This window comes from Sciurus carolinensis, chromosome 5, assembly GCF_902686445.1.
Source record: "Sciurus carolinensis chromosome 5, mSciCar1.2, whole genome shotgun sequence".
Lineage (NCBI taxonomy): Eukaryota > Metazoa > Chordata > Mammalia > Rodentia > Sciuridae > Sciurus > Sciurus carolinensis.
The window spans coordinates 97805458-97831415 of NC_062217.1; positions in this window are offsets into that span (position 1 = coordinate 97805458).

The following is a 25958-nucleotide window of genomic DNA, read 5'->3' on the forward strand; positions in this document are numbered from 1 at the left end:
GTTTTAGATACAATGTTAAATTGTGTTAATTATAAAGTTTGTATAGACTCAGGAAACAGTATATGTAAACTACTTAATGATATTTAAGAAAGAAGCAAAGATCAACATCAGAATTAGAACACTTAAGATCTATAAAGAGTCACGCCTTACCTGAGATAAGGCTCTCCCTCTCACCTTACTACATGTTAGAGTGACTCCAAAATAAGTCAGACTTCAGCTTATTTAAAGTTATAATCAAAAGATTGGTTCTTGTTTTAAAATTACTATGATCTCAAATAGGAAATATAATGTGGTTCTCAGTCAAAATTCAAGATAGCTATTATACAAGCAGAATATATTTTTACTCTTGCTAATTTCATTTTGTAAAACTGTTACCTGTTAATGTTTTACAAAAGTAGCTGCTTCAAAAACACGCAACCTAGGTAACTTATGATAATAAGCCATCACCTATAAAACAGATAGTGGTAACTTCCAGAACTAATACAGACTCCAGTTAGATAAAAGGGTAAATAACTGTAAAGTTATGAACATTAAAGTTAAAGCCCAGTACTCTCACTCTATGACTGGTAAAACTGGCTTGCTGGATGATTAAGATCAAACTTAGAGATTGGAATTAAATACAGAAGGCAAGATAGGCCAGTATTTGGATCTTTTGCCCTCAGTCAGCCTGAACCCAGGGAATTAGAGGACTTCTCTAAGGAGTGCTGCAACTCTGGGTCACACAACCTCCTGATCAAGGAGATTGTTGAGACTAGAGGATCCTGGACACCCAGCAAAACAGTAAAAACCAAAATATAGCCATTCTTGGGCATTTAAAAGAAATAATAATTAAATGTAACTTAAGATGTACACTTATGTTAGTCCACTAGAATAAAGACTGGAAGCTACAAATGAAAGAAAGATTCTTCAGCAAATGTGCCTGATAACAATCAAGAGAAACTGCCAGAGTCAGAAGTTTTTAGTCAGTTTAAGGCCTGCAGATCTTCCTAAGCTACACAGGTAGACTTAATCTATGTTTGCTCGTATGATTACCTAGCCCTAAGTAACAGAAATATAGAGCTCTCTACTAAACACAGGTTATACCAATAAAGGGATATTTTACACAATCAGATGACTTAAGTAGCTTAACTATATTTTTTGGGATATCTATGACATTAAGAGTTAAATGTTGTGTTTACATTCCTGATAACCTGGACAATGTTAAAGTTCCCAAATAAAGGCCTTGTCCTTTCCAGCCTTTGCTAGGTCTAGTTATGGGAACAATTTCTCAGTTCTTCCACCTCCTGGTGAAAGATTGACTTCTGTCATTTTCATGATACTCAGTGGCATGTTCCAGATGCTGCAACATTTACTTTGTACTAATTTCATTTCAGTACTCATGTCTTTTTGTTCTTCTATCATAGAAGCACCCACCCCCAGATGACTTCAACCTGCTCCTCCCCAACCAGACTTCTACCTCGGATCCCTCGATTGACCCGATTTTTAAAAAAAGGAACTCCAAACTGCTTGCCCCTCACTGCCCCCTTTCAGCTTTGAAGCAGCCAGAACGACCGACGCCCCCTTTTCCTTAAAGCAGTTGGGAGTTCCTCTAGCTAAAGCGGAGAATGAAGCCAGAATTAAGGACAGGTAGTTAGTGTAGAAATAGGGAATCGGGTCAATTCGAGGAAATGAAGCCATGAAGCCATCTGCCTTTGCAAATGTCAAGGATCTCCAGAGCCCATTGATTACCAAATTTACCTGCCTATAGGGGATGTAGGGTGCGCTCACTTCTCGGGACTTTCAAAATATCAGCTTTCTCCCTGCCGGGAGAAGTCTGTATTATTCCCTTTAAACAATCCAAACTATGGTCCTTACTCAACAGTACCAAATGATTAAACAAACTGGTAACCAAGGCAGGATAGACAAATGGGTATAAGATTCTATCCATGATAAACAAAAAGGGGGAATAGAGGAGACCTTCAGGTCCCCTAAAGATAAACTTTCTCTTTGTCTCTTTGTTTGGGTTTTTTTTTTTTTTTTTTTTTAACTCTGGGTAATAAGGGTAACCCGGTGCTTTACTGGAGCTGCGGCTCAGTTTGTGTGTTTCCACGGAATAAACTAACTTACAACCTCTTTTTAGTCTCTTAGGAGGAACAGTTCAACTATGTAACAAAACAACTGCTTCTCTCAATTGTACTTCAGATTTGTGCTATCTCTCAATGTTAAAATGCTTCTAGGTTCCTGCTGGCAGACTTAATGTGTGTTCCTACCTTCCTACCAGTCCCAGTCTCTGTTACAGATGATGAATTGCCAGTATTGCTTTCCAGAAATAAGAGGGACTTTGGAATCACCGTAGCAGTCATTACCACCATAGTTGCATCAGCAGCAGCAGTCGCCACAGCAGCTGTAGCCTTGACGACATCAGTACAGTCAGCAACTAAGCTTAATGAAGTGGTCCAGCAGACAGCTACTGCTCTGTCTACTCAACAAACAGTGGATCAACACCTAAAAGCAGGACTACTTTTGGTGAACCAGCGTGTGGACTTACTTCAAGAACAAATGGACCTTTTGCAAGAACTGTTAAGCGTGGGGTGTATTTATCATCTGCCGGGACTGTGCGTTACACCTGTAGCTTATCATAATCTTAGTTATGCAGCAAATTTGTCTAAAATCATATCTACTCAGCTACGTGCCAATTGGTCTTATAAATTTGATAATCTTACTGCCATTCTTAGATCACAAATTGTTAGCCTTAATTCTACTAGAGTTAATGTAGCCCCTATATCTGAAATGCAAAATTGGTTATCTTCTTCCTTCAGTTTTGTAAAGCAATGGGCAGGAATGGGAGCATTGTGTGTGCTAATGTTTATTGCAATTATCTTCCTCACACGCTTTATCATGCGTATACGCCAAGTTCATGCCAGAGATCGCATCATTTTCCATCAAGCCATGATGGCCTTAGAGGCTGACAGCTCTCCTCAAGTCTGGCTGAGCATGCTGGATCGGTAGTCAACGACGGGTAAGGAAGGAGGTAACCGCGTACCGATCTAAGACAGGAGCTGTAGCATGCTCTGCAGTTATCCGATGACGGGTAAGGACGATGGTTGACCACTCCGCCTAAGACAGGCACGATCCCAAGCCAGCATTCTTTTAATAAATAAAAAAGGGGGAGCTGTCGGGGTGCCGCGGACCCCCAGCCCTTCGGCGTGGCCAAGATGGCGCCTGGCAAGGTGCCAAGGAAGTGCTGAGAACAAAACCAGGTACCTCCAGCAGACTAATACTCTCTGCCAACAAGTGGCGTATTTTGAGGAAGTTAATGTGATTGGCCATGGGTCCTCGTGGACACTGCATGATTGCTATATCCACACTATTGTGCTCCATTACTGTCCATGCTTTCCCCTCGTGATCTATAAGCTGATTGGTTGTTGTATGTAATGTAAGGCGCTTGCAAGAGCGGCCCGCCGCTGCTGGCCAGCCAGAAGAAGCAGACTGCAGAAAATAAAGAACTTGCCCTGATCCGGTTTCGTGTTTCTCTGCGGGCAGGGGACGCGATAGGGAGGGTTTCCTCCTCTTCTATTTCATGGAATAGTTTGAGGAGTATTGGAATGAGCTCTTCTTTAAAGGTTTTGTAGAACTTGGCTGAGAACCCATCTGGTCCTGGACTTTTCTTTGTTGGTAGGCTTTTGATGACCTCTTCTATTTCATTGCTTGAAATTGGTTTATTTAAGTTGTTTATGTCCTCCTGGTTCAGTTTAGGTAATTCATATGACTCTAGAAACTTGTTGATGTCTTCGAGGGTTTCTGTTTTGTTGGAGTATAGATTTTCGAAATAGCTTCTAATTATGTTTTGTATTTCGCTCGTGTCTTTTGTGATGTTTCCTTGTTCATTCCGAATTTTAGTAATTTGAGTTTTCTCCCTCTTTCTCTTTGTTAGTGTGGCTAAGGGTTTATCAATCTTATTTATTTTTTCAAAGAACCAACTATTTATTTTGTTAATTTTTCCAATTGTTTCTTTTGTTTTGATTTCATTGATTTTGCTCTGATTTTAACTATTTCCTGTCTTCTACTACTTTTGTTATTGGTCTGCTCTTCTTTTTCTAGCACTTTGAGCTGTATTGTTAAGTCATTTATTTGTTGATTCTACTTCTTTTTTTGAATGCACCCCATGAAATAAATCTTCCTCTAAGTACTGCTTTCATAGTGTCCCAGAGATTTTTGTTATGATGTGTCTTTGTTCTCGTTTACTTCTAAGAATTTTTTTATTTCCCTCCTGATGTCTTCTGTTATTCATTCATCATATTATAGTGTATTATTTAATCTCCAGGTATTGGAGAAGTTTCTTTTTTTTATTCTGTCATTTATTTCTAATTTCAATCCATTATGATATGTCAGAGTACAAAGTAGTATCTCTATCTTCTTGTATTTGCTAACAGTAGCTTTGTGGCATAAAATATGGTCTATTTTAGAGAAGGAGCCATGTGCTGCTGAGAAGAAAGTGTATTCGTTCTTTGTTGGATGGTATATTCTATATATGTCCGTTAAGTCTAAATTGTTGATTGTGTTGCTGAGATCTATAGTTTCTTTATTCAATTTTTGTTTGGATGATCTATCCCGTGGTGAGAGAAGTGTGTTAAAATCGCCTAGTATTATTGTGTTGTTGTCTATTTGATTTCTGGAATTGAGAAGGATTTGTTTGACGTACGTGGATGATCCAATGTTCGGGGCATAGATATTTATGATTGTTATGTCTTGCTGATTTATGCTTCCCTTAAGCAGCATGTAATGTCCTTCTTTATCCCTTCTGACTAGTTTTGGTTTGAAGTCCACATTATCTGAAATGAGGATGGATATTCCAGCTTTTTTGCTGTGTCCGTGTGCATGGTATGTTTTCCCCATCCTTTCACCTTTAGTCTATGGGTATCTCCTTCTATGAGATGAGTCTCTTGCAGGCAGCATATTGTTGGATTTTTCTTTTTAATCCAATGTGCCAGTCTGTGTCTTTTGATTGATGAATTCAGGCCATTAACATTCAGGGTTATTATTGTGATATGATTTGTATTCCCAGTCAATTGACTCATATTTGTTTTTGACATGATTTGGTTTCTCCTTTATTTGGCTATTCCTTTAGGCTAGCGCCTCCTGTTGCTGATTTGCATCGTTGTTTTTCATCTCTTCCTCATGGAATATTTTGCTGAGAATGTTCTGTAATGCTGACTTTCTTTTTGTAAATTCCTTTAGCTTTTGTTTATCATGGAAGGATCTTATTTCATCGTCAAATTTGAAGGTAAGTTTTGCTGGGTATAAGATTCTTGGTTGGCATCCGTTTTCTTTCAGGGCTTGTTAAATGTTGTTCCAGTCCCTTCTAGCTTTTACGGTCTGGATTGAAAAATCTGCTGATATTCTTATCGGTTTCCCTCTGAATGTAATTTGATTCTTTTCTCTCGCGGCCTTTAAAATTCTGTCTTTATTTTGTATGTTAGGTATTTTCATAATAATGTGCCTTGGTGTGGGTCTGTTGTAATTTTGTATGTTTGGAGTCCTATAAGCCTCTTGTACTTGGTTTTCCATTTCATTCTTCAGATTAGGGAAATTTTCTGTTATTATTTCATTGAATAGATTGTTCATTCCTTTGGTTTGTTTCTCTAAGCCTTCCTCAATCCCAATAATTCTTAAATTTGGCCTTTTCATGATATCCCATAATTCCTGTAGATTCTGTTCATGATTTCTTACCATCTTTTCTGTTTGGCCAACTTTGCTTTCAAGATTAAATAATTTGTCTTCAATGTCTGAGGTTCTGTCTTTCAGGTGTTCTATCCTACTGGTTATGCTTTCTATGAAGTTTTTAACTTGGTTTATTGTTTCCTTCATTTCAAGTATTTCAGTTTGTTTTTTTCAGTATCTCTAACTCTTTATTGAAATGATCTTTTGCTTCCCGTATTTGGTCTTTTAACTGTTGATTGGTGTGATCATTTAATGCCTGCATTTGCTCTTTCATCTTCTCCTTCAATGCCTGCATTTGCTGTTTCATCTCCTCATTAGCTTCCTTGATCGTTTTAATTACGTACATTCTGAACTCCCTTTCTGACATTTCTTCTGCTGTGCTGTCATTGGGTTTTATTGATGTAGTATCTAGGTTTGTTTGGGACATTTTCTTCCCTTGTTTTCTCATATTGGTCAGCTGTCAGTGGGACCCTGAGATATTGCAGTTTTCCGCTATTGGCTTATAGTGTCCCGGTAGATTTCCAGTGTATCACCTCCCAGCCTTCAGTAGCCTGATGTCTTGGAGTAATCTGATAATGCAGCGCATCCGAAGAAAACTGCCCCTAGCCCCCTACTGGTTCCACGGTTTGGAACTGGCTCTGTTCGGAAAGGCTCTCACTGTGGGCCTGCACCGTGCAGCTGGCCGTGTGGGAGGAGCCCACTGCCAGAGTGTGGAAGGCTACCTGGGGAAGACTCTAGCTGCCCTGCCCGGCTCCGATAAGCCACCTCTATCTGAGCCTGCCACCCGGGCTGAGGTTCACCCAGTGGGCAGACTCACCTTTGGCTTTATTTCAGTCCGAGTCTCTCAATGCCTCCCCTTCTTAACTCCTGGGTTCTGGAGCAACTGGGGGTGCAGTCTCCCTCTAGGCCGCCATCTTGGATTGCCCCATGAAGAGAGCCTGCAGCCGGAGTGGGCAGAGCCGCCTGAAGAGGTCTCTGGCTGCCTCTGCCCTGATCCCAGAGGCTGCTTGCGGATCGCAGCTCTTCTTTGGTTCGGTGGCTTGTGGCTGGTTCTATGTAGAAAACCTCTCACTGGGCGGTCTGGTCTGAGAAGCTAGCCTTGAAAGGCACCTCCCACCGCAGGGGTCCAGGTACTTGGGGAGGTCTCCGACTGCCCTATCCTGGTCCCTGAAGCTGCTTGTGTGCCAGAGTACGCTGTGCTGCGCTGGCTCCAGGACTTGGAACTTGTTCTGGTCAGAAAGGCTTTCACTAGCGGGCCCGCTCCGGGAACCTGGAGAAGCTGGCTGTGTGGGCAGGGCCCACCGCCGGAGTGCGCAGGACTGCCTGTGGAAGACTCTAGCTGCCCTGCCCGGCTCCGATAAGCCACCTCTGTCTGGGCCTGCCACCCGGGCCAAGCTTTACCCAGTGGGCAGACTCACCTGTGGCTCTATTTCAGTCCGAGTCTCTCAATGCCTCCCCTTCTTAACTCCTGGGTTCTGGAGCGACTGGGGGTGCAGTCACCCTCTAGGCCGCCATCTTGGATCACCCCGTGACATTTAATATTTATATGCTTGATCGTTATCATTCCCAAGTAGAGGGATGGCATCTTTGTAGAGTTTTCACTTGCATTTTCTTGATTGCTAGATAGTTGGAACATTTTTTTCATAAATAGTGAATCATTTGTGTTTCTTCTTTTGACAAATATCTGGTAAGTCCTTATAATTGTGTTAATTGTATGTATCATGTTAAGCATTTTGGTTTCTTTATATATTCTTGTTTTTAGTGTCCTCTTGGAGTAGTGGACAAATATTTTCTCTTATTCTGTGGATTCTGTGTCTTCCTGTTCTTTTCATCCTTTGCTACCAACCCTTTAAGAGAGAGAGAGAAAAAAAAAAAAAAAAACAAAAACAGCTGTCCTGTACCTATGTTTTTGGTCATTGTGTCCATGAATCAGATGACTCCAGGTGTTTGGGTTTGTCTCTGTCTCTTCAGTAAATTATAGTTTGAGGTTCTGTTTTAATGTCAGCATCATGCTGTTTTCCTAACTATTGCTCTGTGTTATGCTTTGAAATTGGGTGTTGTGATGCCTTCTGCATTGATCTTATGTCTCAGGTTTCCTTTGTCTATTTTTGGTCTGTTTTACATCCCTTTGGATTTCATGATAATTTTTTCCATTTTCATGAAGAATATCATTGGAGGTTTGATAGGGATTGCATAAAATCTGTGAACCACTTTCTGTACATGGATATCTTTCCCATATTAAGGTTGCCTTTTCATTAATATAAGAGGTCTCTTGTCTTGTGTCTTCTTCAGTTTTGTTTTCATCATTCTGCAATTTTCCTTCAATTGTTTTTCACCTCTTGGTTTGGATTATTTCTTTTTCACCATCTCTTGTGAGTGGAGTTGTTCTCCTGATTTCACTCTCAGTGGTATTTTAAAAATTTTTATTTAGTTGTAGATGGACACAATATCTTTATTTTATTTATTTTTTTATTTATGGTACTGCGAATAGGAACCCATGCCTCACACGCACCAGGTAAGTACTCAAACCCCATGCCTCGGTGGGATTGTCCTTGTTGTATAGAAATATTATTTATATTTTTATGTTGATTTTGTTTTCAGCTACTTTGCCAAATTTGTTCATCATATCTTACATTCTTCTGGTAGAGTCTTTAGGACCTTCTAAAAGAGGATCAGATAATTTGTATATAGGGATAATTTGACTTGCTATTTTTTATTTCCTTCCCTTTTCTAGTTGCTGTGACTAAAACTTTAAGTGCTATTTTATATAGAAGTGGTGAGCTTGCACATCTTTTACTTATTTCTTTTTTTTTTTTTTCTAATGACTATGACTAGAATTTCAGGTGCTATTTTGTATAGGAGTGGTGAGTATGCACATCTTTACTTTATTCTGATTTTCAAGGAAGTGTTATAGATTTTTCACCACTCAGGATGCCATTGGCTTTGGGTTTGACATACATAGCCTTTGTAATAGTATAGCAAGTTCCTGCTCTCCCTTGTTTCATAAGACTTTTGTCATGAAGGACTGTTGAATTTCATCAAAGACTTTTTCTACATCTGTTGAGATAATCATGAGATTTTTGTCCTTGATTATCTGTGTGGTGTTCTACATCATTTAGTTTTCATGTGTTGACCTGTCCTTGCATTTTTGGAATTAAACCACCTTTATGATGTTGTGATCATTTTAATGTGTTGTTGAAATTGTTTTCAAGTATTTCATGAGGTTTTTGAGAACAACTTCCTCAAGTGTATTATTAAATAATTTTCTTCCTTTGCTTTGCTTTTATGCAGTTTTCCTGTTAGAGTGATAGTGCTCTCATAGAATGAGGTTGTCAGGATCGTACTTTTTCTATCCCGTGTAATTTTATGAGGATCATCAGTGTTAGTCTTTGTTTGATGTTCTGGCTAAATTCAGCAATGAATCTCTCTGGTCCTGGGCTTTTGTTTTTGGAAGGCATTTCATTTCTGCATCAGTATAATGTCATGCTATTGATCTATTTAGATTTCCTGTGTCCTATTGATTCAATTTTTGTAGGTGATATTTGTCTAGAAATTTATCCATTTCTTCTACATTTTCTAGTTTTTATAATGTAAGTCATTCTAATATGCCTCTGGAATTCACAATTATTGGCATTTCACTTTTCAAAATAGTCCCTAATGGTCCTGTCTAACATCCACTTTTTTGTCTGTAACTTTATTCATTTATATCTTCTCTCTCTGTACTTTGGTTAGTTTGTTAAACTAACCAATCTTGTTTATCATTTCAAATAACTAACTCTTTGTTTCACTTATCCTTTTTCTTGTTCATTCATTTTCCATTTCATTGATTTTGGCACTAATACTTATCATGTTTTTCATTGCACTGGATTTGGAGTTGGATTATTTTTGTTTCCCTAAGACTTTGGGATTCACCTATAGGTGAGTTAGTTGAGAGCCCCTCTGATTATTTATGGTATGTATCTGTATTTATAAATTTCCATCTCTTTCCTGCTTTCATTGTATCCCTTCTATTCTGGAATGTGTATCTTTTTTTCAGTTGATTCTTAGGGACTTTTAATACTGCCCCTAATTCATTTGATGATGCATTCTTCATGCAAAAGTGTATTGCTCATTCTCTAAGTGATGGTACTGTTTCTGTCAGTTTCTTGGTATGGGTTTGAAATGGTATTTTATTATGATCTGGAAATATGCAAGGAATTAACCTGATTGTTTTGTGTATTTGCTAAGAATAGGTTTTATGGCCAAATTAGAGTCTGCTTTAGTGAAAATTCTATGAAAAGAAAGAATATTCTTCTGTTGTCCCAGAAAATATTCCACAGATATCTGTATAGAACTTTTGATCAAAAGTACAGTTGAACTTGCTAGTAACTGTTGACTTTTTGTCTGTATGACATAGTATTGGTGGAAGTGGTATACTAAAGTCACACACGCTGATTTTACTAGGCCCATCTGTCCCTTTATTTGAGTAGTTTTGCTTTCTTGAAATTAGGGTACTGATGTTCAGGGCATAAACCTTTATAGTCATTAAACACTCTTGTTGGATTATTCCTCATGCTCTATTGTCTGATTTTCATCTTTTATAGTAGTATTCTTTTGATTACCTTTTTCAGTGCTGCTTATTGTCCATGAATTGTTTTCATTTACTGTTTTGAAATTGATTTATGGGAGTCAATTCTGTGTGCTGTCATATTTATGAATGTGTTCAGGTATTCTGGAATTTTTCTGGTGCATGTTTTTGGGACTTCTAAGTGTACTATCATGTTGCATTCAAGTGGAGGTCATTTTAGCTGTGCTTTTCCTTTATGAATTCCTTTCTTTCTCTCTTTGCCTAATAGTTCTGTCTAGAGTAACATGGACTGTTTTGAACAGAAGTGGTAAAAGACGGTATCCCTGCATCGTTCTGGTTTTCAGAAGGAATGCTTTCAGATTTCCTCCATTTAGAATGATGTTGGCATTGGGTTTAGCATAAATAGCTTTTATAATGTTCAGTTATGTACCTACTATCCCTTGTTTTTCTTGTATTTTGAAACCTCATGTTTTCAAATGCTTTTTCTGAACCTATTGAGATGATTGTGTGATTCTTATCTTTATGTATGTTGATGTGGTGAGTTACATGTATTGATTTCTGTATGTTAAACTGACTTTGCTTCCCTGGGATGAAACCCAGGTAATCATGGTGCTCTGTCATTTTAATGTGTTTTTCTATGAGATTCACCAGTGTTTGGTTAAGAATATTTACACTTATGTTCAACAGGATTATTGGCTTGAAGTTTTCTCTCCTTTTGTGTCTTTGGTTTTGGAGTCAGGGTGATACTAGGGTCATAGAATGTGTTTGGAATGGTTCCCTTTTAGTTTTTTTCTTACAATAGTTTGAGGAGGATGGATGTTAGTTCTTCCTTGAAAATGTAGCTGTACTTCACTGAGATTCCATCAGGTCCAGGACTTTCCTTTGTTGGTAAGATTTTGATACTATTTTTAATTTCATTGCTTGAAATTCATGTGTTAAAAATTTCCTTGTCCTCCTTGCTCAATTTGGGTAGGTAATCTGTCTCTAGAAATTTGTCAATGTCGTGAAGATTTCTATTTGATTGGGGTATAAGTTTACAAAATACTTTCTGATCATACTCTGTATTTCAGTGCTGTCCATGGTGATATTTTCTTTTTTATCATGAATTTTAGAAAGTTGAGTTATTTCTTTCATTCTCTGGTTAGAATGGCTAAGGTTTTATCAATTTTATTGTTTTTCTTTTTCTTTTAATCAAAGAACCAACCTTTTTATCACTGATTTTTTTTTTCAAATTTCTTGTTTCATTTCCATTGATTTTTAACTCTAATTTTAATTGTTTCCCATCTTATGCTGCTTTTTGTATTTTTTTTTCTTCTTTTTCCAGGGCCTTGCAATGTAAAGTTAGGTTATTTATTTGTTATTCTATTCTTTTTTTAAAATTTATTTTTACAAACTACATTTTGATCCATTGTACACAAATGGGTTACAACTTTTTTTCTTTTCTATGGTTGTACATGATGTAGATTCAAACCATTCATTTAATCATACATGCCCATAGGGTAATGATGTTTACCTCATTCTATTGTCTTTCCTTCCCCCTTTTTGCTCCCCTCATTTCCCTCTAAACATCCAAAGTTCCTCCATTCTTCTCTTACTTCCCACCCACCCCCCTGTTATGTATCATCATCCACTTATCAGAGAAAACATTTGGCCTTTGGATTTTTGGGGATTGGCTTATTTCACTTAGCATTCTCCAATTCCATCCACTTATCTGGAAATATCATAATTTTATTCTTCTTTATGGTTGAATAATATTCCATTATGTATACATATCACAGTTTCTTTATCCATTCATCTATTGAAGGGCACCTAGATTGGTTCCACAATCTAGCTATGGTGAATTGAAGTGCTGTAAACATTGATGTGACTGCTTTACTGTAATAGACTGATTTTAATTTGGGGAATTATAAAGTGAGTTCAATGGTAGGTCCATTCCAAGTTTTCTGAGGAATCTCCATACAGCTTTCCATAGTGGATGCACAAATTTGCAAACCCACCAGAAATGTATGAGTGTGCAATTTTCCCCACATTCATTCTAACACCTATTATTGCTTGCACTCTTAATAAGAGTCATCTAATTGGAGTGAGATATGATATCTTAGAGTGGATGTGATTTGCATTTCTCTAATTACTAGAGATGTTGGACACTTTTTCATATATTTGTTGGGCACTTATATATCTTCCTCTGTGAAGTGTCTGCCCAGTTCCTTAGTACATTCATTGATTGGGTTCTTTGTATATTTTAAAACAAGTTTAAAGTTTTGTAAGTTCTTTATAGATTTTATAAATTATTTATAGATTTTGGGGATTAGTGCACCATCTGAAGTGTGTGTGAATAAGATTTTCTTCCACTCTGTAGGCTCTCTTTTCACATTATTGATTGTATCATTTGCTGGAGAAAAAGCTTTTTAGTTTGAATCCATCCCATTTGTTGATGCTTTCATTTCTTGCACATTGGGAGTCTTGTTAAGGATGCCTGGTCCTAAGCCAACCTGATGAAGTTTTAGGCCTATTTTTCTTTTATTTAGTGCAGGATCTCTGGTCTAATTCCTAGGCCTTGATCAATTTGAGTTGAGTTTTGTGAGGGTGAAAGATAGGGGTTTAATTTCATTTTACTGCATATGGGTTTCCAGTTTTCCCAGCACCATTTGTTGAAGAGGCTGTATTTTCTCCATTGTATACTTTTTGGCACCTTTGTCTAGTATGAGGTAACTGTATTTATGTGAGTTTGTCTCTGTGTCTTCTATTCTGTGCCAATGGTCTACCTGTCTATTTTGGTGCCAATACCATGCTATTTTTGTTACTGTTGCTCTGTAGTATAGTTTAAGGTCTGGTAATGTGATACCTTCTATATCACTCTTCCTGCTAAGAAGTGTTTTGACTATTCTAGGTCTCTTATTTTTCCAAATGAATTTCATGATTGCTTTCTCTATTTCTATAAGGAAGGTCATTACAGTTTTAACTGGAATTGCATTGATATGCCTTTGGTAGTATGGCCATTTTAACAGAATTAATTCTGCCTATCCAAGAACATGGGAGATCTTTCCATCTTCTATAGTTTTCTTTAATTTCTTTCTTTAGTGTTCTGTATTTTTCATTGTGGTAGTCTTTTACCTCTTTGTTAGATTGATTCACACTTTTTTTTGAGGCTATTGTGAATGGAGTAGTTTTCCTAATGTCTTTTTCTGAGGATACATCACTTGTCAATAGAAATGCATTATATTTATGTATGTTGATTTTATCCTGCTACTTTGCTGAATTCTTTTATTAGTTCTAGAATTTTTTGGTTGGAGTTGTTATGGATACTCTGAGTATAGTGACATGTCATCAGCAAATAGTGATAGCTTGGGAACTTCTTTTCTTATTCATATCCTTTTAATTTCCTTGGTCTGTCTAATTTCTCTGACTAGTGCTTCAAGGACAATTTTGGAAGTGGTGACAGAGGGCATCCCTGTCCTCTATTCTGTCAGATCATAATGGAATGGTATTAGAAATCAATGATAAAATAAAAAAAAACAGAAATTATTCCAATACCTGGAGACTATTGAATGATGCATGGATAACAGAAGACATCAGGAAGGAAATAAAAAATTTCTTAGAGGTAAATGAGAACAAAGATACAACATATCAAATCTTAGGGACAAAATGAAAGCAGTAGTAAGAGGAAAATTCATTGCATGGAGCACATTCAATAAAAGAAGAAAATGTCAACAAATAAATGACCTAACATTATAGCTCAAAACCCTACAAAAAGAAGGACAAATCAAAACCAAAAGTAGTAGAAGACAGGAAATAATTAAAATCAGAGCTGAAATCAATAAAATTGAAACAGAAGAAACAATTCAAAAACTGACAAAAAGGTGTTTCTTTAAAAAAATAAAGAAAATTGATAAAACCTTAGTTGTCGGGGTGCCGCGGACCCCCAGCCCTTCGGCGTGGCCAAGATGGCGCCTGGCAAGGTGCCAAGGAAGTGCCGAGAACAAAACCAGGTACCTCCAGCAGACTAATACTCTCTGCCAACAAGTGGCGTATTTTGAGGAAGTTAATGTGATTGGTCATGGGTCCTCGTGGACACTGCATGATCGCTATATCCACACTATTGTGCTCCATTACTGTCCATGCTTTTCCCTCGTGATCTATAAGCTGATTGGTTGATGTATGTAATGTAAGGCACTTGCAAGAGCGGCCAGTGCTGGCCAGCCAGAAGAAGCAGACTGCAGAAAATAAAGAACTTGCCCTGATCCGGTTTCGTGTTTCTCTGCGGGCAGGGGACGCGATAGATGGTGCCGAAACACCCGGACTGAGAAAAAATATAAGGGTAAGTTCACATAAGTTTTCAAATCAAGAAAAATTAGTTTGAGAGTTCAAAAGGTGAGACGTCTCGAGGTTCGCGGAGCAGCGACAATTCATTACAGGAGGTTCCCCAGCAGAGGGACAATTCATTACAGGAGGTTCCCCAGCAGAGGGACAATTCATTACAGGAGGTTCCCCAGCAGAGGGACAATTCATTACAGGAGGTTCCCCAGCAGAGGGACAATTCATTACAGGAGGTTCCCCAGCAGAGGGACAATTCATTACAGGAGGTTCCCCAGCAGAGGGACAATTCATTACAGGAGGTTCCCCAGCAGAGGGACAATTCATTACAGGAGGTTCCCCAGCAGAGGGACAATTCATCACAGGAGGTTCCCCAGCGGAGGGACAATTCATCATAAGAGGTTCCCCAGAGGAGGGACGATTCATCATAAAAGGTTCCCCGTGGGAGGGACGATTCAAGTGGTACCAAACTGTGTGCGTGTGTGAGTGAGCGTGTGTGCGTGCGCGCGCCCGTCTTTTGTTTATGTGTTTAAACTAGTAAACTACCTCGTAGTCATGGGAACGGATCTGTCTAAGATTAGAATGCAGCGGCCTCTTAGAGAACTTTTAAAAAATCACGGAACCCCATTGAAGGCAAACACGGCCTTAAAGTTTCTAGATACTGTAGAGAAAGTCTCTCCGTGGTTTTTAGACGAGGGATTATTAAATCTTCCTCAGTGGGAACAGCTAGGAGAGGATTTGCGTGACGCGGAGAGACGCGAGCCTTTGCCAATGGGAACTCTGCCAATATGGTCACTTGTTAAATCTTGTTTGATGCAGCAAGGTAAATCAAAAAACCCTTTTAGGGACTTAAAGGGGCCTTTAGAAGAAGGAAGTCAGATCTTAGAAGAAATTAAAGAGGAACGATCATGTTCTCAGACTTTAGAAAGAGAAAATTATACGGAAAGAGAAAGTTCTGAGGAAGAACTTACTGGGGAGGAGCTTGAGGAAGCTATGGGAAAGTTAAGCGTGCAACCTGAGCGCCATCTAGCGTCTAAACGGCTTAGTACACCTATTGCCCCCAGAAGGCTTAGTACACCTATTGCTTCCAGTGCACCACCTATGGAGTTTAAGGAAAAGGAAAACCATAGCAGACATAGAGGGTGGGCCTCCTTACAGAATGCTACATACCCAGTATTTGAGGATGCTCAAAATCAAAGATTTCATCAGCTATTAGATTTTAAAATGGTTAAACAGCTAAAAGAAGCAGTGAGCACTTATGGGCCTCAATCGGCTTTTACAGTCTCACTGGTAGAGACCATGATGTCTTTAAATATGCTACCTTTGGATTGGACTAATTTAGCTAGAGCAACCTTGTCAGGGGGACAGTATCTTATGTGGAAAACAGCTTGGCAGGAAATTTCAATGGACACTGCAAGGCGCAATGCAGCTTCAGGGAATCCGCAGGTAGACAGAGACATGTTGATGGGAACAGGGCCTTATGAGGGAGTCCAGGCACAGATTAATTATCATCCTGCAGTGTATGCTCAAATTGCTGTGGCTGCTATTAAAGCATGGAAAACCCTACAAGGGTCAGGAGATTTACAAGGACAGTTGTCAAAAGTTACCCAAGGAAGTAATGAGCCCTATGCAGACTTTGTTGATAGATTAATTCAAACAGCTTCTAGAATTTTTGGAGATGCTGATCAAGCAATGCCCTTAATAAAACAGTTAGCCTATGAACAAGCCAATAAATGGTGTAAAGATGCCATCAGGCCATGGAGAAATAAAGATTTGACTACTTATTTAAGAGTCTACAAAGACATTAATGAGGCCTCTGGAAATAGTGCTGCATTTATTGCTGCACTCGACAGACAAACCTCTGTTCTTGCCACAGCATTAGAACAAAGAGGAGGGAGTAAAAAAGGAGGACCCCCTGGTTCCTGCTTCACATGTGGACAAATGGGACATTTCAAAGCATGTTGCCCTTCCAAGAACAATGGCCAAGGAAAGGGGCCTAAATTATGTCCGCGGTGTAAAAGAGGAAATCATTGGCTTAATGAATGTTATTCTGTTAGGGACAATGAAGGGAATCCTTTACCAACTAACCCCAAGTTACAAAAAACGGGGTGAGGGGCCCGCCCCGGGGCCCACAACAAATATACGGGGTGATTCAACAAGTGCCACGACAGTGGTATCCTCCAACCGAGAAGGGAATGAAGCTCAGGAAAGAAGAGCCACCTCAGGAAGTGCAGGATTGGACATCTGTGCCACCTCCAGACTCGTATTAACCCCTGATATGGGTGTACAAATTGTAGACACAGATTGGGAAGGAAATATTCTGGCAAATTCAGTAGGATTGCTTCTAGGCAGAAGTTCTTCTACCTTAAGAGGTCTTATAGTCCACCCAGGAGTAATTGACCCTGATTTTCAAGGACAAGTTAGGGCTATGGTTTCTTCACCCAAAGGAATTACAGTCATTTCTCCAGGAGATAGGATAGCACAAATGTTAATTTTACCTAGTCAGCATTCCTTGTGGCCTAGTAAGAAGACAATAAGGGGAACTAACGGATTTGGGTCTACAGGAGGACCCTGGGCTAATTTTACTATGGACCTCCAAGATAGGCCCATAATGCAGTTAATAGTGGGACATAAACCTTTTATAGGATTACTGGACACAGGAGCTGATAAAAGTATAATAAGTGAAGCAGTTTGGCCCAAAGGTTGGCCTGTAGTTACAGCTAATCAAAATTTACAAGGTTTGGGTGTGGCTCAATCACCTAACCAGAGTGCTGCTTCGCTGTCCTGGAGGGATAATGAAGGCCATTCAGGGATTTTTCAACCATATATCTGTAAAATACCTATTTCCTTATGGGGGAGGGATGTCTTAACTCAAATGAATGCTAAATTAACAACAAATATTAATTCTAAACCTGTGACACATATGATGAAAAAGATGCAATATACAGAAAATCAAGGGTTAGGTCGAGAACAACAGGGATCACTACAACCCTTGCCCTTACCTCCTCCAAAAAATGATTTCAGAGGGCTGGGTTTTATATAGGGGCCACTGTTATTACACCAATTCCAATAGTTTGGAAAAATGATGAGCCACAATGGATTCAACAGTGGCCCCTTACTACAGTAAAGTTAGAAGCGGCTCATAAATTAGTACAAGAACAAGTACAGGCAGGACATTTACAACCTTCCACTTCTCCCTGGAATACTCCCATCTTTGTTATTAAAAAAAGGTCTGGAAAGTGGAGACTATTACATGATTTAAGAGCCATTAATGCACAGATGTTCCCTATGGGTCCTATACAACGGGGATTGCCTTTAATTACAGCTTTACCTAAAAATTGGCCCACTGTCATTTTAGATTTAAAAGATTGTTTTTTCTCAATCCCATTACATAGAAGGGATTGTTGGCGGTTTGCTTTTACCTTACCTTCTCTCAATCATGCACAGCCTGACCAAAGATTTGAGTGGACTGTGTTGCCTCAAGGCATGACTAATAGTCCCACATTATGCCAAATGTATGTAGATAAAGCCTTAAAACCTACAAGAGACAATTTTCCAGACTTGTTGATTTATCATTATATGGATGATATCCTTATCTGCCACAAAAACAAACAATTCTTGGAAAAGGCTTTGCAATTTTTAATTTCCACTTTACAACAGTATGGTTTAAATATTTCTCCAGAAAAGCTACAAATGGGAGAAACTCAAGAATATCTAGGTACTAAGCTTACAGCTACTATGGTAAAGCCTTTAAAATTAACCATTAGAACCGATAAGCTTAAAAATCTAAATGATTTTCAAAGACTCCTTGGAGATATAAATTGGATTAGGCCATATTTAAGAATTACCACAGGAGAGCTAAAACCTCTATTTAATATACTTAAAGGAGACCCTAATCTCCATTCTCCGAGAGTCCTTACTTCGGAAGCACAAAAGGTTCTCACGTTGGTAGAACAGAGATTACAATCAGATTATACAGAAAGATGTGATCCATCCCAACCTCTAATGTTGATTATTATCCCAGGACAACATAGCCCATATGGAATTCTATGGCAAGGAGGACCTTTACAGAGTATCAATCTCCCAGCATCGCCCACAAAACAGTTACAAACATTTCCTAAGGCAATAGCTCAGTTGATATACAAAGGGTTGGAAGCCTGTATTACCATATTTGGAAGTCACCCTAAGGTTATTATTATTCCCTATACTAAACTACAAATGCAGTGGTTGATTCAGCATGATGATGATTGGGCTATTTTATATTGCTCAGCCACAGCAACATTTGATAATCATTATCCTAAACATCCATGGATACAATTTTGTAAAAATACTCCAATTGTATTTCCAAAAATTACAAAGACGCAGCCTTTGCATCATTGTCAAACAATATTTACTGATGGATCTAAAAATGGAGTGGGAGCAGTAATAGTTGGAGATAAAACTGAAACCATCATTCTCCCTTCCTCATCTGCCCAAGTAGTAGAGCTTGCTGCAGTAGTCTTAGCTTTTAATATCATGAAAGATCAACCTTTTAATCTGTTATCTGACAGTTATTATATAGTACAATCAGTACCTTGTTTAGAAACTGTGCCTTATATTCCCGATGGATCCACAGTTGCTCCTTACTTTCGAACCTTACGTGCCCTAATTTTAGACCGCAAATACCCCTTTTATGTAGGACATATTAGAGCTCATTCTGGCCTACCAGGACCACTTGCCAAGGCAAATGCTAAGGCTGATAAAGCCACAAAAACCATCTTTGCTTTTACACTATTTGAACAAGCTAAGATGTTTCATTCACAATTTCATGTTAATTCTACTACTCTTAGAAGAAAGTTCAATATTTCTAAAGATGTTGCTAGACAAATTGTTAAAACATGTCAACATTGTGCCACCCTATTGCCAGTACAGTCTGTTGGAGTAAATCCCAGAGGACTGTTACCTAATCATATTTGGCAAATGGATGTAACTCATATTCCTGAATTCGGTACTGTAAAGTATGTACATGTTTCAGTAGACACCGCTTCAGGAGTAATTATGGCCTCAGCTCACACTGGTGAAAAGGTTAAAGATGTTATACAACATTGTTTACAAGCATTTGCAGCCTGGGGCATTCCAAAAATCATCAAAACTGATAATGGGCCAGCTTACACATCCAAAAGTTTTCTTCTATTCACAAAAAATTTTGGTATACAACTTATCACAGGAATTCCTTATAATCCTCAAGGACAAGGAATAGTGGAACGCACTCATTTAACATTAAAAAATTGTTTAATAAAACAAAAAGGGGGAATAGGTGCTGACTTTAGAGCACCTAAAGACAAACTAAATTTAGTACTTTTTATTTTAAATTTTTTAAATGTGGACAAAAATGGAAGCACGGCTGCAGAGAGACATGCTAATCCCACAAGTACTCAAATGTGGGTAAAGTGGAAAGATATTCTCACAGGTACATGGAGAGGTCCAGATCCAGTTCTTCGGTGGGTCCGAGGGTCTGTTTGTGTCTTCCCACAGGATCAACAAACACCAATTTGGATACCTGAAAGGTTGACCAGACTGGTACATCAAAGTAATGATGAAGAACATCGTGCTGATAAGCGCCCTGCTAATGACGATGTTGACACTGGTGAAGACACGAGAATTATGGGCGATAGTTAAAGCCTGGCCATATCCTTTACCGTTAACTAATACTTCCTCTTTACTTCCTCCATTGTTCACCACCAATGCGGCTACAGGATTACCCACCACGTCTTTTGATCCAGCTACTCATCTATATAATTTTTCCACTTTCTCCCTTCCTGGAACCTTGTGCTTTGATATACCTGAAGATAATGCTATTAGTAGTAATGACTTTAACCCTTGTATTGTTCTCCAAAAGCAGGTACAGGGTTTCTTTACATCTAAGGATTCTCCTGATGATCTACCCCAAGGCTATAATACGCTTGGCGTTCACTTTGGTAATGGTACACAAATAACCACATCAATGGAATATAGGGAAGGGGCAGCCACTTTGATTACAGGACTTATACCTCACAGATTACCACTTCCCACTAATGGATTTAAAACTCCTAGACTTTTTCCTCCATGTAAACCAAAATTTTCCACACTTCCTACCTGGACAGGTTGTCAAGATGCTGAGCAAGCAGCTCCAGTTCAACATGGATTTTTCTTCACACCAAATTTTACTTCTCAGCGTACTACTGATGACTTTCATGAATATGACGGCAAATCTGGCGGAAGACGCACTAACCCCTTTGATAATTGGTTGCTATTTACCTCGACTTCAGGATATACTAACTTACAACCCTTTTTTGCTCTTAAAGGAGGTTCTTTCAGACAATGCGAATGGACTTCTAGGAAGTGGACTGGAATTGACAAGAGTGGAGCTAAGACTACTACTAATTGTACTCAAAATCTTTCATTCTTGCCCACCCCAGTCTGTGTGTTCCCTCCTTTTATGTTTTTACTAACTAACACTAATAGCACAAATCTTAATTGCTCTCAATCTAGATGCTACCTTTCTCAATGTTGGAATGCTACCAATTTCTCCCGAGCAGTCGTCATGCGAATTCCTACTTTTCTGCCTATGCCAGTTTCTGTTACAGATGATGAATTGCCAGTATTGCTTTCCAGAAATAAGAGGGACTTTGGAATCACCGTAGCAGTCATTACCACCATAGTTGCATCAGCAGCAGCAGTCGCCGCAGCAGCTGTAGCCTTGACGACATCAGTACAGTCAGCAACTAAGCTTAATGAAGTGGTCCAGCAGACAGCTACTGCTCTGTCTACTCAACAAACAGTGCATCAACACCTAAAAGCAGGACTACTTTTGGTGAACCAGCGTGTGGACTTACTTCAAGAACAAATGGACCTTTTACAAGAACTGTTAAGCGTGGGGTGTATTTATCATCTGCCGGGACTGTGCATTACACCTGTAGCTTATCATAATCTTAGTTATGCAACAAATTTGTCTAAAATCATATCTACTCAGCTACGTGCCAATTGGTCTTATAAATTTGATAATCTTACTGCCATTCTTAGATCACAAATTGTTAGCCTTAATTCTACTAGAGTTAATGTAGCCCCTATATCTGAAATGCAAAATTGGTTATCTTCTTCCTTCAGTTTTGTAAAGCAATGGGCAGGAATGGGAGCATTGTGTGTGTTTATGATCATTGCAATTATCTTCCTCACACGCTTTATCATGCGTATACGCCAAGTTCATGCCAGAGATCGCATCATTTTCCATCAAGCCATGATGGCCTTAGAGGCTGGCAGCCCTCCTCAAGTCTGGCTGAGCATGCTGGATCGGTAGTCAACGACGGGTAAGGAAGGAGGTAACCGCGTACCGACCTAAGACAGGAGCTGTAGCATGCTCTGCAGTTATCCGATGACGGGTAAGGACGATGGTTGACCACTCCGCCTAAGACAGGCACGATCCCAAGCCAGCATTCTTTTAATAAATAAAAAAGGGGGAGCTGTCGGGGTGCCGCGGACCCCCAGCCCTTCGGCGTGGCCAAGATGGCGCCTGGCAAGGTGCCAAGGAAGTGCCGAGAACAAAACCAGGTACCTCCAGCAGACTAATACTCTCTGCCAACAAGTGGCGTATTTTGAGGAAGTTAATGTGATTGGTCATGGGTCCTCGTGGACACTGCATGATCGCTATATCCACACTATTGTGCTCCATTACTGTCCATGCTTTTCCCTCGTGATCTATAAGCTGATTGGTTGATGTATGTAATGTAAGGCACTTGCAAGAGCGGCCAGTGCTGGCCAGCCAGAAGAAGCAGACTGCAGAAAATAAAGAACTTGCCCTGATCCGGTTTCGTGTTTCTCTGCGGGCAGGGGACGCGACACTTAGTCACACTAACAAAGAGGAGATAGAAAACTCACAGTACTTAAATTCGTGATGAAAAAGAAAATATCACAACAGACACCAATGGAATACAAAAAGTAATTAAAAGCTATTTTGAAAATCTACACTGCAACAAAATAGAAAATCTCAAAGACATTGATAATTTTCCAGAGACATATGATACTCCCATGCTGAATCAGGAGGATATTCAAAATTTAAACATATAAATGTCAAGCAATGAAATAGAAGAAGCTATCAAAAGCCTACCACTCAAGAAAAGCCCAGGACAAGATGGATTCTCAGCCAAGTTCTGAAAAACTTTCAAAGAGGAACTAATACCAATACTCCTCAAAGTATTCTGAGAAATAGAAAAGGAGGGAACCCTTCCAAACACATTCTATGCAGCTAGTATCACTCTGATACCAAATCCATACAAAGACACATCAAGGAAAGACAACTCTAGACCAATATTCCTGAAGAACATAGATGCAAAAGTTCTTAATAAAATTCTGGCAAATCACATACAAAAACATATTAAAATGTAGTGCACCATGATCAAGTGGAGTTCATCCCCAGGATGTAAGGTTGATTCAACATCTGGAAATCAATAAATGTAATTCATCACCTCAGTAGACTTACAGACAAGAATAAGATAATTATTTTGATAGATGAAGAAAAAGTATTTGATAAAATACAGTACCCCTTCATGCTCAAAACACTAGAAAAATAGGGATAGTAGGAACATACCTCAACATTGTAAAGCCCAAGGCCAATATCATTCTAAATGGAGAAAAACTGAAAGCATTCTCTCTAAAGACTGATTTTCTATTCTTTTCAAGAATGAGACCAGTGCACTGAACATTCCCCTCAGAACCACCTTTATAGTGTTCAAGGGATTTGGACATGTTGTGTCACTGTTTTCATTTACCTTTAAGCTTTTTAAAATTCTGTACCTGATTTCTTCTACTATCCATTGTTTATTCAGTAGAACAGTATTTAGTCTAGAGGTGTTAGAGTAGCTTCTTTTTATTATGTTGTTGATTTCTAAACCATCCTATTATAATCTGATGGTATTCAAGGTATTATCTTTAATTTTTTTATATATAGTAAGAATTGCTTTGTGTCTTAAAACGTGGTGTAATGTAGAAAATGATCTTTGTTCTGAAGAGAAGAAAGTGTATTTAATGTTTGCTTATTACACTTGAAAGACAAGGAGAAGTAAGTGAAATTTTCCAGCATTCCAGGACTGATGTTAATTGCTTTGAACACTTCCCATTACTGTGCTGTTTATTGACTTGAAATTTCCAGGAATTTTATGAACTTTTTCTTTGTTTTATTACCATAAAAGCAAAATATGATTCTACAAAACATGAAAAACAAGGCTTGGTTGTCATCAGTAATTCTGAGAGTCAAAAATAAGTTGTGGTTTCCACCCCTTGTAGAGGACATATCAAAAGAAAGAGTCTGCATAATACTGTACCTTCAACATTTCATTCAAAGGTCAGCCCTCTTTTAATACTTTTGTCTTATTTCTTTATTTAACATATTATCTCACATATCCTCATAATGATTTCAATAATCTTAGAAAGAAATATAAGGCCCCTACTATGTCATAATAGAAAATAATTATTGCACTAAGAGAGACATATGTACAAGATTCAGATTAATAGAAGTTGCTAGTAGTAAACAATTTTCAGGTATGTTATTATGGAAGGAAAGAATTAGAAAGAAAAGGAAATAAAGGGCTAGGTAAATCTGAAGGTGAGAAGAGAGAAAATGGGAAGTATTCTTAAAAGAAGTGCAATATAAATATCTAGATTGAATAAGAGAGTGAAGACAAAGGATGTAATGCAAACCCAACAAAAAATAGTGAAGTTAAGGATGACAGGAACTATACACTAGATTCTTCTGTAAGACTCAATTCATTTTAAGTAAGATGTTTAAGACAGTATAATTCTCACTTCTTTTAAATTTAAGTAGTTTATATATAGTTGAGAGGTGGATAGGAATGAGAGTGGAATTCTGGAATCAGTGAAGATCTTTCCAATTCTGTCATTTAACCTGACAAGTAATGAAAGGGAAGGAGCCAGCCACATAATGTCTAGGAGGAGGACATTCTGGACAGAGAACAGTAGGTCACATTTGTTTGTCATTGTCTCCTCACATTCTGGAGTGACTGGAAACAGGGTATGAGATAACATTACCAAAATCATTTTATTGTTGTAATGTATAAAAACATAAGTAAATATAAACCAACACATTTTTAGAAACTTAGTCAATACATTTCTTTACCCATAAATCCTGAAGAAAGTTCACAGAGCTGGATTTGTTCCCTGTGGCTAGGATAAAACCACTAATTTTCAATAGGAATTGTACCCACTTAGCTCCCATAGATAAACTAGGACACAGATACACTAAGAAATCTGAACCAGTGTTATAACAGTCAGATGGTCATACCAAATGACACACTAAGAGACCTGATTCTTGCAGTTGAACCTTCGTGCCCCAGCCAGTTAATGATGCAGATGGGTTTTGCAGGTGTAAAAAACCTTCAGGAATTTCTGGTCAACCATGCAGTAAGCCTACACAGAGGACCCCTGGAATAAATGGTTCCCTAGCCAGGCACCATTCTCTCATTTAAACTGACAAGTTATGGAAGGGAGGGATAGAGCACATGGAATTCTAAAACTATCCTCAACTCTACTGATTTTTTCTCTTGGATCATTTTATTTTATTTTTTTAAATTTTTATTTCATGTATATATATATACATATATATGACAGTAGAGTATATTTTGACATATTGTGCATACATGAAGCACAACCCATTTTGTTTAGGATTCCATACTTGTGGTTGTACATAATGTGGAGTTATACCAGTCATGTATTCATTTATGAAAAAAAAAAAGGCTATGTCCAATTCATTCTACTGTATTTCATATCCTATCCCTCTTCTTTCCCTTCATTCCCCTTTTCCTAATCCAATGATCTTCTATTCTTTCCTTCCCTCCCCTTCCTTGTTGTGGGTGAGCATCCTCATACTAGAAAGAACATTCATCCTTTGGGATTGGCTTATTTCACTTAACGTGATAGTCCCCAGTTCCATCCATTTACTGGAAAATGCCAAAGTTTCATTCATTTTTATGACTGAATAATATTCCATTGTGTGAATAGCACATTTTCTTCATGCACTCATCTGTTGAAGGGAGAAGTTGCTGGTCTGTTCTATAGTTTGGCTACTGTGAATTGAACTGCTATAAACATTGATGTAGCTGCATCAAGGTAGTGTGCTGATTTTCACTTCTTTGGGTATAAACCAACAAGTATGCAAACTGGCTTAAATAGTGGTTCCTGTCCAAGTTCTCTATGATCTCCATACTACTTTCCATAGTGGTTGCACCAATTTGCAGTCTTACTAGCAATGTATGAGTGAACTTTTTTCCCCATATCCTTGCCAACATTTATGGTTACTTGCATTCTTGATAATTGCCATTCTTAATAGCGTGAGATAGATTCTCATAGT